This window comes from Peromyscus californicus, unplaced genomic scaffold, assembly GCF_007827085.1.
Source record: "Peromyscus californicus insignis strain IS unplaced genomic scaffold, ASM782708v3 Scaffold_19__1_contigs__length_69161282, whole genome shotgun sequence".
Taxonomy (NCBI): domain Eukaryota; kingdom Metazoa; phylum Chordata; class Mammalia; order Rodentia; family Cricetidae; genus Peromyscus; species Peromyscus californicus.
This window is the reverse complement of record NW_026294491.1, coordinates 35,746,954-35,762,931: the sequence shown is the minus strand read 5'-3', so window position 1 is coordinate 35,762,931 and position 15,978 is coordinate 35,746,954.

Sequence of the window (15,978 nt, the reverse complement as noted above, 5' to 3'; positions counted from 1 at the left end):
TTTCCTTCTCCCTTCACAGGTAGCTCAGAGTGGCTCTAGCCTGGGATCCAAGGTACTTCTCTATTTTTTTTCCCCCTCATTCTCCAGGTCCTGAGCAGATGGTGCGGCTGTGCTGGCTGTCATCACTCCTCCTATGTTTCCATGGAAACCTGGGGCATAGGGACCATCTCTGCCTTGGGCTCCCTGACAGTATCCTCTGGTTAAGAACTTCACTACGGCCCCTCCTCCTCACTTTCCTGCTGTCCGGAGCTTTGCAGAACATTCTGGGCCATGGGCAGCCAGGGGCATTTCAGAGTTCCTCTGAGAACATGCTCCCTGCAAACAGTTGTAAATGACTGGGAAGGGGGAGGGGAAACCAATGTCCCAGTCAGGTGGCTGAAGCCAGTTTGGGATGGCGGCGTATATGGAAAATCTGTCCCCTCAGCCACCTTCCATAATGGCTGAGAATCGCACAGATGTCAAATTCGAAGCTTCTAAGGTTTTTGTCTGTTGTCAGGCAACCAATATTTATTGAGTGTGAGTGTATGATTGAGGTTTTACACTGTACTCATACCCTACCACCTGGAAATGTGCATTCCATTTTTTTTTTTTTTTTTTAACAAAACCAGGTTTTCCCTAAGGAATGCACTTTCTTCAAAGTTTCCAACATCCTCCTGGCTACATAATTCATTTATATAGCCACTAAGACATTAATTAGATTCAGAAGTCCGTGGAAACAGCAGAGCTAGGCGAGGTCAGAGGGCAAGCAGGGCAAAGAAAAGAGAGGGGAAATGACCCCTGGGAGAGGGTGAGGAAGTGGAGGGAAATTTTTCATGCCTTTCAAGTATCAAACAAGACAAAGACAATTTCAAAACGCGGTCAACTACCATAACACTTTTTAGAGAATTAAAGTATTGCCAAATTTAAAGAGTCTGTTAATGTTAAAAACAGAAGTTGATTTGCATGATAATTCTATGCATATACATCTTTAGTGTTATTGTTTCTCGTAAGCTGCTACAAAGATGGGGGGGTTGCAGCTTATCATATTTTTAAAAAGATAAACCAAAGTAGTCAGTCCTACTCAGGGTGGAAATACAAACAAAAAAGACCATCTTTTCATAGAAGTGAACCAGAAGAGTACCTCTTATCACAATTCACGTATTTCATGTCACACTGACTTGTTGGCAGACTAATCCATCATTTTGTGATATGAGAAGAACAAGAATCAGCCACCCAGACTAAACCATAATATTCCCACTGGCTCTTTGGCATGCTTCTTCGCGATGCACACTGGCCAACTTTGCAAGATTCAAGGCCCCTGAGCCTGCTTGGAGTAGTGGCTAACTAGCCCTACAAGAGCCAGCATCTCTACCCACTGTCTATGGATCCTGTTCTGCATATCAACTCCATCTCATCCTCCCAAAAGCACATAAGGTATGTTGCCATGGTTTTCCTTTTCGAGTGAGTACACTAAGGAACAGATAAGTGTCACTAACCAAAGCATGGCAGATTGGGGATCAGATCTGGTAGCCACAACACCATATGCCACTCTGTAGCTTTTGCCTTAATTATCTATAGCATCGGAGCATCCCCATGCTCACAGGTGCTTAAATAATACATGTAATGCAGACCCAGTCAAAAGCCAGAGAAAGCCCTCTCCACCCTGCTTTGCAATTCTCCTTCCCTCTAGCTGTGTCTCCGAGATCTGCCAGAACACAGCATCCATCAGGGAGGCTCACACACTCTCGATCCAGCCTTAGGAGTCTTCCTTTGCAGCAGGAGGATAGATAGACTGGATGTTCTTTGTCTCTGACAGTTCTAAAGTGTGAGCGTCCTGGTCTTAGTTGTTCTTCCTGAGTGCTGCCAGACAGGACTCCCTGACATATGTCAGGAGAGCCGTAAACCTCTTCTTATTTAAAGGTAAGACCTCCCGTTGGCCTGTAACCAATCTCAAGGTGTTGTTTTGTTCTGAGCAGGATTGCTGTGCTGTCTGTTGAGCATTAACAGACAGCAAGAACAATGTGTCCAGGAGGAAGTGACTTAGGTTCCACCTTGGGGGGGTGGGGGGCGCAATTTGAGAGAGAAGTCACAACATAACAGAGGGTACTAAATCTTTTCTTCCAGCACAAGAGACATGCTAGTGTAAATGTGATGGTCCTCAAGCAGTCTCAGGAGGCCAGTGATGGCTCCCAGCCTGAAACCAGAGATGTTTCAAATTGTATCTTGGGGATATCAATAAAGAAAAGGGCAGCAGTATAAGGCCCTCATAAAGTCCTTCGAATGGAGACATCCTCCATAGCTTAGAGTCCACACTGGAGGTCTTCAAGTCAAGAAACAGAGAGTAAAGCCTACCTCACCAAAGCCAGAGACAGACAAGTGTGGCAGACATTGCCAGTTGCCTGGCCAACACCTGTCTGCCCTCCTGCTTAACAACAAAACTTAAGTCTGGTTTGGAGAATTAATAAGCCTGGCTGTTGTTTTAGTTAGATACATTTAGATACAGTTAAATCATTGTATTTCTGCTCTTTCTTAACAAGAACTGGACATATGACACAATTCTGGCCAATGAGACATGAGTTTATTGCTAGCTACAGTTTCTCAGAATGTTCTTTTACTTGCAATGGATACTACCCTTTCCTCTAGGTCACTTCCTTCTTCCTGTCCAGAATTCAGTTCGAGACCTGAGAAAGAGCACCTGCTGTGGACTTGGAGAGCCAAAGCAGACACTAATATGGCAGATCAGAAGTTAAAAGAATGCCAGGTTCATGTTTTCTGTCTGCCTATAGTTGCCCTATCTTCCAGCTGCCTGCCTACCTCTGTCTATACTTTTCAGAGCATAAGATCCTGTGTGGTTGCATCACTCCTATCATGCTTTGGTTATTGCAGCGGACAGATTAGAGAAGCCGCAGCTCCTTGAGTGTACCCCACACATTGCAGTACATAGTCAGGTCTACCAAGTGTCCCAGCTACCAAGTGACCTGACCCAAGCAGCTGCGCCAGAGAACCAATTGTGACTTACAAAAGACTATGATTGCTTCCTTAAATACAGTCTTGCCTTCTGGGCTCATTCCAGTTGTAAGAATGTCAATTAATAAGAAACTCATGCTCATTTGTCCAAAGACTGATTAATCTGGCTCCAGTATTTGTAGCATATTCCGTATTATTAAGTTGTTCTTTATTTCCACATTATTTATTAACCAGGTTAAGTTATTGTTACAACCTCACAGGGATACCGAAAGATCTCAGTTATGGAAAACAGCGAAGGAATAATAGTAAGTCAGGCTTTCTTGTGTTCTTGCCACAGTCACAAAAATATGCATGCTTCAGACTTTGTCATTGTTTCTACCAATAAACTAATTACCACTGTATGAAGCTCGTTTACTTCAGAAGGAGTTTAGAGAAACATCTAATTAAGTACAGTATTTTGAAATTTAAACTGTATTACAGGGTTAGAACCCTATAATGAAATTGCAGAAGCTTAAAAGTGAAGAGAAACCATAGCAAGCTCTCTGTAGCTAGTAGCTAGCCTCCTAAGGGATTCGGCATCTCCCCCACATCAGTGGTACCTGCAGCCTTGGGGTGAGCATTTCTAACAATATGGAGCGAGCTGCCTCTCTCAAAACACCCCTCCCCACCCCGCACCGTTTCTAAAGAGCCCCAGCCTGGCTAGGACCACACTTTTCCTTATGTTTATGGGATGCACATTGATTTCTGAGTCTTCCTAGAACACCAGCAGAGTACAGTAAGCACTACAGCTTAGCATTCGGTCTCCCCGGAGCCCTCCTGTCAATCCTCCATACCCAGAGTCTATTGGTTCCTATGATCTACTCAGTACTCTGGCAGAGAGGAGTCCCTTGGGGATGTCATACAAAGAAACAGAGCTGGACGTGGGAATGAGAGAAACCCCAACTTCTTGCTTTCTTAGAAGAAGGGAGCTTCAGACAGAAGCTGGAGCTGACCAGAGAAGGAAAATGCTCACCACAAGATAGGGAGGCAGGAAACTACTGAGAAGGGAGATACCTGACCCCGCCCCCATGGTCCCAAGGGCGAAGCTGCACAATGGGAAGTAGAAAATAGAGGGAGATTGTGGGGAGAGGTTGGGAGCGAATAGAGGAAGGGTCTCGCTTAAAGATTCATGTTAAAGAACCAGCCCTGACTATCCACAGAAGCAATGAAAACAGAATTTCCAAGGGTCCCCAATGTTCTCCCATGGCTCCACCTTTCTCTAATGCTTATTCTAATTCTCTCCACTGGGCACAGACAGTTACAATTTTATACATTTAGCGTTGGTTTTCGTTACTCTCTAGGCACCAATATTAGGTTTAGGATAGCATGGAGGGAAACGCATCCTCTTGGACCTGAGGGAGTCTCAGCTAAGATGCAAAAGCTGTCAGCCCTGGAGGAATGCAGCCTCAAGCCAAGACTGTACTTACAGGGATGGGATGCTTTTCCAAGCACAGGGCATGGGGTCAGGTCCCAAGGGAATACTCAGTGACCGCATTTCAGATATTGATTTCCCAAACAAACGTGGAGAGCCTAGTATGTGTTAAGTAATGGGTTGAGAAAGGAGATAAGGAGACATTCAAAGTTAAAAAACAAACAAACAAACCAAAACCTTAGTCGGAAGGATCGTGTCCATACAGCTTTATTCACCTACTCATCCTTGAATTTAGCAAATATTTGTCGAGTCCGATAAGCAGCATCAAGGTTACCACCATAAGTAAGGCAGACGTGTTCTCACCAAGGAAGCTAGATTCAGTCATGTTATAATGCATTCAGACTATGATGAGGGAGGCACATGTACTCAGGGGGATCCACGCACAAAGACGGGCTAATTTGTATTCCAAATCAAGAACTGACTCATTTGGGATAGTGATTGAGAAGAACAAATCAGATACATGGCCTACCACAATATGTATCAGTCTGCTAGACAGAGGAATGCTTAAGGAGAAAGAATGGGTGGGTGGGTGGGTGGGTGGGGAACCACTGGAGCCCTCTTTGGGGGAGTCTTGATATCAAAGTTAATATCTGGGTTGATCGAATGGAATAAAAGCCAAAGTGAGTGCTGTAATGCTAGAAGAGTGGTTCAGGCAGGAGAAAAAAGCACATGACAGACATCACAGGCCAGAAAGAAGCACGCCATCTATCCCAAAACAGAGAAGGCTCTATGTGATCGGAAAGCTGCCTGGGGGTGCAAGATGGGGCTGGAGAAGAGTAGGTCAAGTGCAATGTCCTAGAGAACCAGGAAGGAGAAACAGCACCAAGGCACGGCCTGACATTGGAGCCAGGTGGAGGAAATTCTTTTCGGGGTGTTGCAAAAATGGTGTAAGTGAACAGGAAACAAACTTCAGAGATTCCACAGCATGGCCCGCGGAACCCTCAGCTGCCAACGCCTTGGAGACAGCAGAGTTGAAAGAGGAAATGGTTTCTGAGAAGCCAGAGAAAGTGTTTCAGGAGCATTAGAAAAGGGGCTGGTGTGTGCGTGCACGTGCACGTGCACGTGTTTTGTTTTAAGCTGTAGAATCAAGAAAGTCTGCAAACCCCTTCCTTAGGCTCAGGGCTGGCTATCTCATTAACACAGCCTGCAGCAAAATGAAAATGCAGAGACCCTTACTCATAAATTATGAAGAATGTCAAAATACTGACAGCAAGCTTTAAACTAAGACAGGGTCCTCACGAGTATGAGCCCTATAACTGCCCAGGCAGCTGCTCCCTCCTCAGCAGCCCCGGTGACATCTTCCTGTGCTTGCACCTTTTCACTGACTGAGTGGGTGTAGATGTTGGCTCCTTGGAGCCTGGTGTCATAAGGAACCTCTGACAAGGATACTTGGGAGCTCAGCACCATGCCAGCCCTCTACCCTCGAGTTCATTCCATAATGAAAAATTATTATATTTTCTGCTTATATTGCTAAGAGAAAGCTAGGAAAGCACAAGCCATCAAGAGCAGGCTATAATAGAGGGGATATGTATGGTTTTAAATACTCTCCATTTCCCCTCTCTTTTCAATGGAAGTCCTCAAAAACACACTTTCGTTTGCTAAACGAAGATGATAATAGTGATGCAGGCGAGGAAAGGGGGAAATGGCTTCCTAGCATGAAAAATCTGACGTGGTCAGACTGAGATGAGAAGGGACGAGGTAACACTGTGAAGAAGGAATGAGATTTGGAAGAAAGACGGAAATATTTAAGTGGGGCTTCAGAGAGTCTTGTAATACAATGCTGTCACATTTTCCATCTTCCGGATTAGTGAAAACAACGAACTGGAATCGGGCGTATTTTGAGGAGCATGTATGAGGCTCTCAGTTCAGTCCCCAGCGCCACTAAATAAATAAATGATAAATAAATAAAAACATTCAAATAGCATTACTCATAAAGATTTAGGAAGCCATATGTAGGGGGTGAGGTGTGTATGTGTGTGTGTATTGAGAGGGTTGGCTTTCAAGTCTTTCTGCAGATTAGAGTTTCCTGGAGGACAAATTTCCAATGGCCTGCCCTACCCGACACTTATTTCATCTGTGTGAGCTGGTTTGAGGGGTCCCTGTCTTGGGGAAAACCATCATGCACAAGTACTCAGGCATTTTTAGTCTTCTGACCCTCATCTAAGTCCTTTGTTTTGTGACCGCTCCGTTTTTATTGGTCTGTTTGTATGCTTTTGGTACTGTCACATAATAAACACCAATGGCTTCTAGACTCACTGAGGCCCACCTTAGTTATCATTTGTGTTATGCGTTCCTACTCATTTGTTTACCATCTGTGGTGGTTTGAAAGAAAATGGCCCCCAAAGGGAGTGGCACTATTGGGAGGTGTGGCCTTGTTAGAGGAAGTGTGTCACTGTCAGGGCGGGCTTTGAGGTCTCATATATGCTCAAGATAGTGCCCACTCTCTCAGACACTTCCTGTTACCTGCAAGATACAGGACTCACAGCTACTCTCCAGCACTGTGCTTACCTGCCATGCCCCACCATGATGATAATGGACCAAACTTCTGAACTATAAGTGAGCCACCCCAATTCAATGTTTTCCTTTCTAAGAGTTGCCATGGTCATGGTGTCTCTTCACAGCAATAGAAACCATCATTGTTTTAAAAGCAGTGTCTCAGCCGGGCGGTGGTGGCTCACGCCTTTAATCCCAGCACTCGGGAGGCAGAGCCAGGTGGATCTCTGTGAGTTCGAGGCCAGCCTGGGCTACCAAGTGAGTTCCAGGAAAAGGCGCAAAGCTACACAGAGAAACCCTGTCTCGAAAAACCAAAAAAAAAAAAAAAAAGCAGTGTCTCAAGTTACAGACATGCGCACATATGTATGTGCACAAAAAGGTCAGTTTGCCTCTTAACTGAATTGCTTTGAGTATATAGATTAGTTATTAAGAGTGTTCAGTCTTCTGGTGTCCGAGCAGAGCATGTCCCTGTTTATTTTCGTTCCTTTTTATTTGTATTTGTAATTTTGAGTGATTTGTTGCAGAGAGATTTAAATATAGACCTGACTTACTTCCTAGGTATTTGATTAAAATGATGTATTCATTCTGATAATCCATCTGTAGCTTCACTTTTATTTTCTATTCATACAGTAGTATCAGTATATTACTTGTAAATGTTGGCTTTTCTCTTTGGGAGACTTACACCTTCATTTATCTTTTTTTTTTTTTTTTTACTTATTAGCTGACAACTCACATTTGAATACAAATAGTGATGGTGGCCATAAAAGCTATAGGATTTACAGTGCCAGATGTGGGAAGTATTCCTTATGAGTTTTTAGTCAGGGAGGCCCTAGAGGGCTCCCAAACAATGCATGCTTGTGCCTGCATTCCTCTTGGTTGCCTACAGAGCTAGATGATGAGACCCTATTGCCGAAGACACCACGCAACTTGAATGAGAAATCAAGATAGAACTGAGCTGGAAGCTTCCTTCTTGCCTGCTAGCCATCATAGTTCCAGAAGGTGCTAGGCAGGGGAAAACAAGGCATCAAAGTTCTCACCCAGCTATGATCCCTCTGAAGTACCATACCAACTTGTCAGGCAAGATGTGCCTTCTTATGTGATAGTGGCACAACTGTCATGGGCATAACCAGCCATTCTCTGATTGGATTAGGGGTCCACTCCATGGGACACAATACATATGTGGTACTGTAAACCTGCAGGAAAGGTCATAGGCCCTTCACTGGAACTTAAATCTGCTGTTTAGCTAAATTGACATAGCATTGAGCTGCCTTCCAAGTATATACGTTAATATCCACAGACACTCTCGGCTTTAATCAGGGAAGCCCCTCTTTTCTAATGAATTGCCGTGAATGTAGAGGTTCATGGATATACAAGCTCCTGAGACTGAATGACAGTTCAACAGTAAGGAAGACAATTATACTGTTCCCTCTAAATCCCAGGGCACATTTGGAAGATGGGAGAGAAAGAATGTAAGGTCTAGAAGATAGGGAGAAGAGTTGTGAAATGTCACCTTCTGGGCAATACACAGTCATTGAGATCACAAATTCTCAACAACCGTAGCACCTGCACTGGGTCTACACAAGAGTGGGCCCATCAACAACCAGGCAAGAATGAGGAATGGACTCAGGAGGCCACACTCCTCACCGCTAAACTACTTCCTGTGGACAGACTTAGGACAAGGGGGTGTTCCTGCCCCGTCAGTTGTGTGCTGACTGGTCACCCCACCAGGTTCCAAAGGCTAGTTTTAGAACAATGGTCACACAGATGGTATTAGTTAAACTAAATAGGTCAAAACACCAAACCAAAAGTCAAGAATCTGAGAAAGAGATGGCTAGGAAGGAATGGATATTGATAGGAGTTGGAGGGAAATAAGAACGAGTAGGGAAGAGAGGGGCCAGAATACGTCATACACAAGAATGAAATCATCAGAGAACTAAGTTAATTAATAATATTATGAGTGTGTATGGTTCTTTTGGGACCTTTTTTTTTTTTAATCAGAGTAAGGGATTTCCCATCTATTGCTCCTTTGTTAAATTTACATCTACTTATTTGCTTTATCAAAATAATGGATTGATGGTGAATTTTAGGGAGAAGCGTTTTTTATGTGGTTAGTTGAAACAATTATACCACATGACTCTTAGTGGTTAATGGAGTGAATTGCACTGATTAATTTTCAGAGTTAAGAAAGCCCTGTGTTCATGGAACAGGCAAAAATTGGTGCCAAGGCACGATTCCACTTTGTGTCTTTGTCACTAGATTCAATTTGCCTTTTTAAAAACCATTCCAAAATAGTTTTTAAAAACCATTCCAAAATTATATCTGATATTAGCCTGATAAGTGACCATAATTTTCTTGTTTAGACATAACCTCATCAGGTTTTGATAAAAGAATGGTCCTGGTGTCTTCTAGAACTGGACAGTTTACCTCTTTTTTTTTTTAATCCTTAGAAGAAGTTGCATTTTACTGGAATGATTTTTAAAAAATTTAATAATATTCACCAGTAAAATCATCTGAGGCTGGAGTTTCTTTGAAGGAAGGTTTTAGAGTAGAAATTGAACTTTTCAATACCTTTAATCCTATTTTTTATTATTTTTGGTGTTGTGTTTCTCAGAAATGCACACAAAATCATGAAAATTTACAAATTAATTGCCCTAATATCTCTTTGATAGTAATAGAATCTGTGGTTATTCCTACCTGCCTTTCTTAATGTGTTCCTTACATGTTTATCAAGCTTTCGTCTCCCACTTCGTTAGTCAGCTGTCGTTGGGACAAACATGGGAGATGCCAACTTGAAAAGGAGAAAATGTTTCATTTTGCTTGCAGTTTCAGAGGGCCCTGGTGCCTTGGCTCCACTGATCTCTATCTGTAGAGTATCATGGCTGAGAGCCTGGGTTGGAGGAAAGCGGTCCCTTACTGTGGCCAGAGAGCAAAGAGGAGGGAAGGGCCAGCCTCTAAGTATCCCTTCAAGACCACACCCCCTTGTGACATAACTTCCTCCCACTAGGCTGTGCCTCCTAACAGCACCACAGGCCTTTGGGAACATTCAAGATGCAAGCGTCAAGAGAACATCATCCTTACTACTATATGTAAAGAACCACCTCCTGGGTTCTTTGATCAATGTTCTGTGTGTTTATTGATCTTCTACTTTATTTATTCTGTTCTCATATTTATGGTGCTTTTCATTTGAGTCTTACCTGTTTTATTTATCTATCTGGGTGTACGGCCTGTTGATGTATAGTCTTTTGTTATTGTTGTTGTTGTTGTTAGATTTGTTTATTTTTCCTCTAAGTACAGACTTAAATTTTTTTTTTATTTATGTGTATGTATGCATGTGTATGCCTGCATGAGTTTATGTGCTCCATGTGCAGGTGCCTGCAGAGGCAAGAAGAGGGTGCCAGATCCTCTGGAATTGGAGTTACAGACAGCTGTGAGCTGCTTGTATGGGTTCTGGGAACCAAGCCCGGGTCCTCTGCCAGAGCAGTAAGCACTTTTAACTGATAAACAGTCTCCCCAGCCCTAAAGCACAGATTTGATGTACAGAATTCTCATCACCATTTAGTTCAAAGTACAATAGTTTCTAATATCTATTGTGACTTTTTTTGACAGATTAATCATTTATTCAATAGCATATTTCTTAATTTCCAAATGTAGACTTTTCTAATTTTCCTTTTGAAAATATCTCATAGTTCAATTACATTTAACTATACCCCTGTCTATCATTTTGATACTCTAAAATGTGTTTAAACTTCCCACAGATATTCAGTTTTGTAAAATATACTTGCGTATTAAAAGTATATTATGGTGATATTTTATTTGTGCTGAAATGTGATTTTATTTGTATGTTAATAAATAAAGTTGCCTGGGGGTCAGAGCTAATAGCAAGCCATTTAGCAGAAGTCTGGCAGTGGTAGCACACGCCCTTAATCTGATCACATGACAGGCAGATCTCTGTGTGTTAAAGGATACAGCCAGCATGGAGACACATACCTTTAATCTCAATATCAACCATAGAGACCTGGAGGTCTGTATAGACAGGCAGTGACGAGAAAGTCATGTGGTTGGGTTTACAACCAATGAGAAGGCAGAACAGAAAGTCAATAAAAAGACAGACACACAGGAAGTAAGTAGGCCTCTTTCCCAGGGGAAGGATGACAGCGACAGTGAGGGGTAAGAAGGCGGTCTTGGTCTTAGCTCTTGGCTGCTGCTCTGACCTCTTGGGCTTTTAACTCTGCATTTGGCGCTGTGTTTCTTATTTAATAAAACCATAAATATATTCTGCTATTGTTGGTATGTCGTCCCTTACATGTTTATCAATTATGTGTTCAAATTCTTTCATGCAGATTTTAGTTCTACTAGATCTATATTTTTTAAGTTTGATAAGATTTCTCATGGCAATTAGAAGTTTTAGTTTTTTTCTCATTTTTTCAAATTTTTCTTTATATATTTGAAGTCATGCTAGTAGGGAATTTCTACTTCTACTTTATTTAGCCCTTCCATATCTTTATATTAAGTATGTTGCTTATAAACAATTAGATTTTTGTATGTTTACTTACTTGCTTTTTAATTAAAGTGTTTAATCTATTTGCATTTAATGTAATTATGTTTGTGTTACCTTTTAAGTCCTATTTACTAGGTGCTGTCTACTTCATTTGTTCTGCTTACTTTTCAATTTTTGTATTAACCTTTTTGAATTATTTGAATATGTTTTATAATTTTTTTATGTTATTCCTTGGTCAGCTTTAAACTTGTGCAGCTTTTATTAGTCTTTTGTCTGAACTTGATAAAAAAAAAAGGCATACATCCTTGAGTTAGTAAAATCTAGTATTTGTAACTTTTACCCTCTTACATGAAGGTACAAGAATGGTAGAATATTTAAACTGCATTTATTACTCTCCTAATTTGTACACAGTTATTACATGCATTTATTTACCTACATTCTAAAACCCAAAAGACGTGGGTTTTATTTGATAGAATTTATTTACATTAGCATTTTGCCTGCCCTTGATTCATTCTTGCACCTCTGAACTTCTGTTCACTTTGTAACAATTTGGGTTTTATAAACACGGCCATGGTGGTAGAGCTGGTGTCATGATTCCATTATCTGGAACCACAGGTGTCTTGTTTTTCCTATTTTGTTTCTACAGTCAGTATGTCCTTATTTCCTCATGTCTAGTTATTTTTAGGATGTGACCGAGAGTGTATTTATAAGAGTTTACAGACATAACTTAAAGCCTACAGTGATGTTGTCTTTCTCCAAAGAGAGTATTCTATTCTGCCAGGTAGTTGCAGTCATTAGCAATTTGGGATCATCTTTATACAATTTCACCAGCCTTCTTGTGTGTACTGGGGGTGGGGATGATACTATACTACATCCCATTAGGAGTGTGTGTACTTTGAAATACACATTTCTCCTAGAGTGTACTTTCAGTATTCAAACCCGAACGGGTGACGGGGTGGGGGTGGGGGTCACTATTTTCTTCTTTGATGGGTCCTCATTTCATTGTTATCCTCTGAGTTCCAAAAATCTGTTAACAGCACACACCAGCTTCTTGACCAGTACCTCCAAAACTGGAATTGGGGGTCCTAAATACCAAATCATTTTCCTTGATCTCTTGTCTCTGTCGTCCTCTACTCAAGTTTTAGGCCCTCCCAATGCCTTCCTAAGCCAATTATTTTAAAAATGACTTTTAAGTGCACTTTATGCATGAACATATACTGTGAAAACAAAGTTTTGTTTGGATTTGGGAAACTTGCACTTCCTTAACAGGGTGGCTATATACATCCTGTGTATTGGCTAAGAAAATGGGAGATGAAGCCAGCCAATCTGTTTTAAACCCATGTTAGGAGTCTATCATCAGTGTGACCTTAGGTAGCTTCAACTTTCTCAATCTTTCATTGATAAAACTGGGCTAATGATTATAGCTCTTTAAGTTGGCAAATAAATGCAATAATATTACAAAGATATATCTAGCATAAGCACTCACTTAATGAAAACTACTTTGACTGGACATGAGCCATTTAAATGTTTAGTAATGCCTGCCAAGATAAACATTCATAGCCTATGAACTTGTGTTGCTGGGAATTCCTGCTTGGTAATGCTTCCAAGTCCTAGCAGTGGTTAGGAGACACCACTCAGGGGCCCTGCTGGAATACTTCCTTGCCTTCTGGGGTCAATTACAAGCTCTCACTAAGGGAAAGTCTGGCTTTGTCTGCATGTGGCCTTTGAACACACAGCCTGGCAGAGATGTGTGAGACTCTTACCTCCATGTTTCAGTTCCTACAAACGCCCTAATTGTTTTCAGGACCTTTTTACTAGCTTCCTCTTTGCCCACAGGTAAGGCTTAGGTGCAGAGTAAAAAGGCCCTATGATTAACCGCGGGGGCTCTGTTGTTAAAGTGCTACTTTACCCGCCCTGGCCCTGCTTTACATGCCCAGAGATTATTCACCCTTTAGGAGACCATTCCTGCCAATTCCCACTGTTGGCTTTTAAAAGCAGGTCCATTGAAACATCAGTAACTAGGCATCATCATTGACCTCATGCTGCTTAATTCCTAACCTGGTCTTGACCCTAGAGTCAAAACCCTGTGAAAAGTCAATAAAAGCAGCAAACAATCTTACAATCTTATGTTGTTCTCAGCAGACTTTCCCAAACAATGAAAGAGTTTAACAATAGTTAATTGTGGCTTAATAGTTGCTAACAAGCATTGAGTGTTAACGAAGTGGCAGGTAATAGAGCTGCCAAATGAGGTAGGCACTGTCATTAGCCCTGTTTTACAGGACAGCCACTGTGTTTTACAGGGACGAATTATTTAACCTAAGGCTACAAACCAGCAACGGGTTGATGGCCACTCTATGGACTCCCCAATAGAATATTAGGTCGAGAAACTTAAATTCTTGGCTAAGGACAGAAGAAAAGTAGTGTGGAAGGTTTTGAAGGACTTTCCTACAAACTAATAGGTGGATTGCTAATAGCATCTCTCTGTTAAAGTGGAGTCCTTTTACTCCTGTAGACCATCCTGATAAGGATGGGGTTGGAGGACCTAATTAAAACAGTAGTAAATATCAAAAAGAGCTCATGGGAACAGAGTGAGACAAGTCTGGCTGCAGATGGTTATCACCCAGGCATGTAGGTAATAATGTCCGATAAATAGTCCAAAGCAGGAAGCATTGTTAGATCTTGATAAGAAGCTTCTCAGAGAGGCTCACAATTGATGAAATGGAAAGCAACACTCTTGTAAATGTGAGTCTGTGAATAATCACCTTCTAGGGACAAGCAGGGGGACAGAGGGATGAATACGATGCAAGTGCATTATATCATGCGTGAAAACATTATAATGAAACCCATTATTTTGTGCCAGTAACACGTATGCTAATAAAAATGTCTGGATCCAAATAGAGTGCATATTCCCACGATATCTCTGGCTAGATATGATTAGTAGGAAACTCTATCACTGATTCTTCCAACCCCCTTAAAGATCCCAGCCCCAACTCAAGGCTTGAACTCAACTTCTGGGTCCTTCATGTATTCTAGACTTTCATCTTCTGTTAGGTAAACAGCAAACATTTTTCTCTCATTCTGTGGGCTCCCTCTTCACTCAATCAGCTGTTTCCTCTGTTATGAAGAAACTTTTCAATTCCATGTAGTCACATTTAGAGGTATAGAGCCAATTTTATATATATATATATATATACAATATATATACACAATATTGTGTATATATATGACATGAAAGCAGAGAATAGAATGAGAAAAAGAAGGGGAAAAACAGAATATGCAGGATGAATATGGTCCAAGAACATTATATACTTGAAATAAATTGTCTTTGGGAGACCTATTACTCTGTAGAATGACTGCATACCCATAACACATTTTAATTAAAAAAACAAACTGTAAGATGGGGACTGCAGAGATGACTCAGTGGTGAGGAGCACTTACTGCTCTTGCAAGAGGACCCCTGTTACATTCCCAGCATCCACTTGGACACTCACTATCTTCTGTAACTTCATTTCCAGGGTATCCCACATTCTTTCTAGCCTTCATTGGAATTGCATGTAAATGATACACTTTTACACATAAACTAAAAATAAATAAGTCAACTTTTAAAAGTAACAAAGTCTCTTAAAAAAACAGAGAAAGAGAGAGAGAGAGAGAGAGAGAGAGAGAGAGAGAGAGAGAGAGAGAGAGACCCAGGCGTAGTGGCACATGCCTTTAATCCCAGCACTTGGGAGGCAGAGGCAAAAGATCTCTGTGAGTTCGAAACCAGACTGGTCTACAAAGCTAATTCCAGGACAGCCAGGACTCTGTTACACAGAGAAACCCTGTCTCTAAAAAACAAAAAAACTAACAAAGTCAGATGTGATGGATATGGATGGCACACACCTTTAATCCCAGCACATCAGAGGCAGAGGCAGGTGGATCTCTGTGAATTCAAGGTCAGTATGTTCTTGTTAGTGAGTTCCAGGTCAGCCAAAGTCAGCTACTTAGTGATGAGACCCTGTATCAAGAGGAGGAGGAGGAGGAGGAGGAGGAGGAGGAGGAGGAGGAGGAGGAGGAGGAGGAGGGGGAGATGGAAGGGGAAGAGGATGATGACAATGAAGGAAAGAAAAGAAGGGTTTGTAGGGGAATTTTTAAAAATGGCCATGGAATAGAGGCAGAGAATTTGGAGGAGTGTGACAGTGAAATCGCCCAATCAAAGCAGTAAAAACTGAATACATGAGCTCGTCTTGGAACTGCGGCATCAGAGTTTTGGCCCAGGTGTGAGTGATTTAGAACAAGCATTCTCTAAAGAGCAAAGCAATGCGAAGTGGTTCTTCAATATGTTAACTCAGTTTTTCTCAAAAATGTGATTTTTTTCCCCCTCAGCATTTCCCAAAATACAAATTTCCCAAATTTTAAATCCCTTAGAGATTCACAATTCATATTAGTAATGAAAAGTCCAAGAAGGCTGAGCAAGGAAACTGCTTAACTTCACTAAGCTCAGTGTGCATCCATCTTACTTGACTTTGCATTGCTTTCCACGACATCTGTTACCATCTCAGAAGAAAGTGGGAAGTGAGAAATTAAGAAA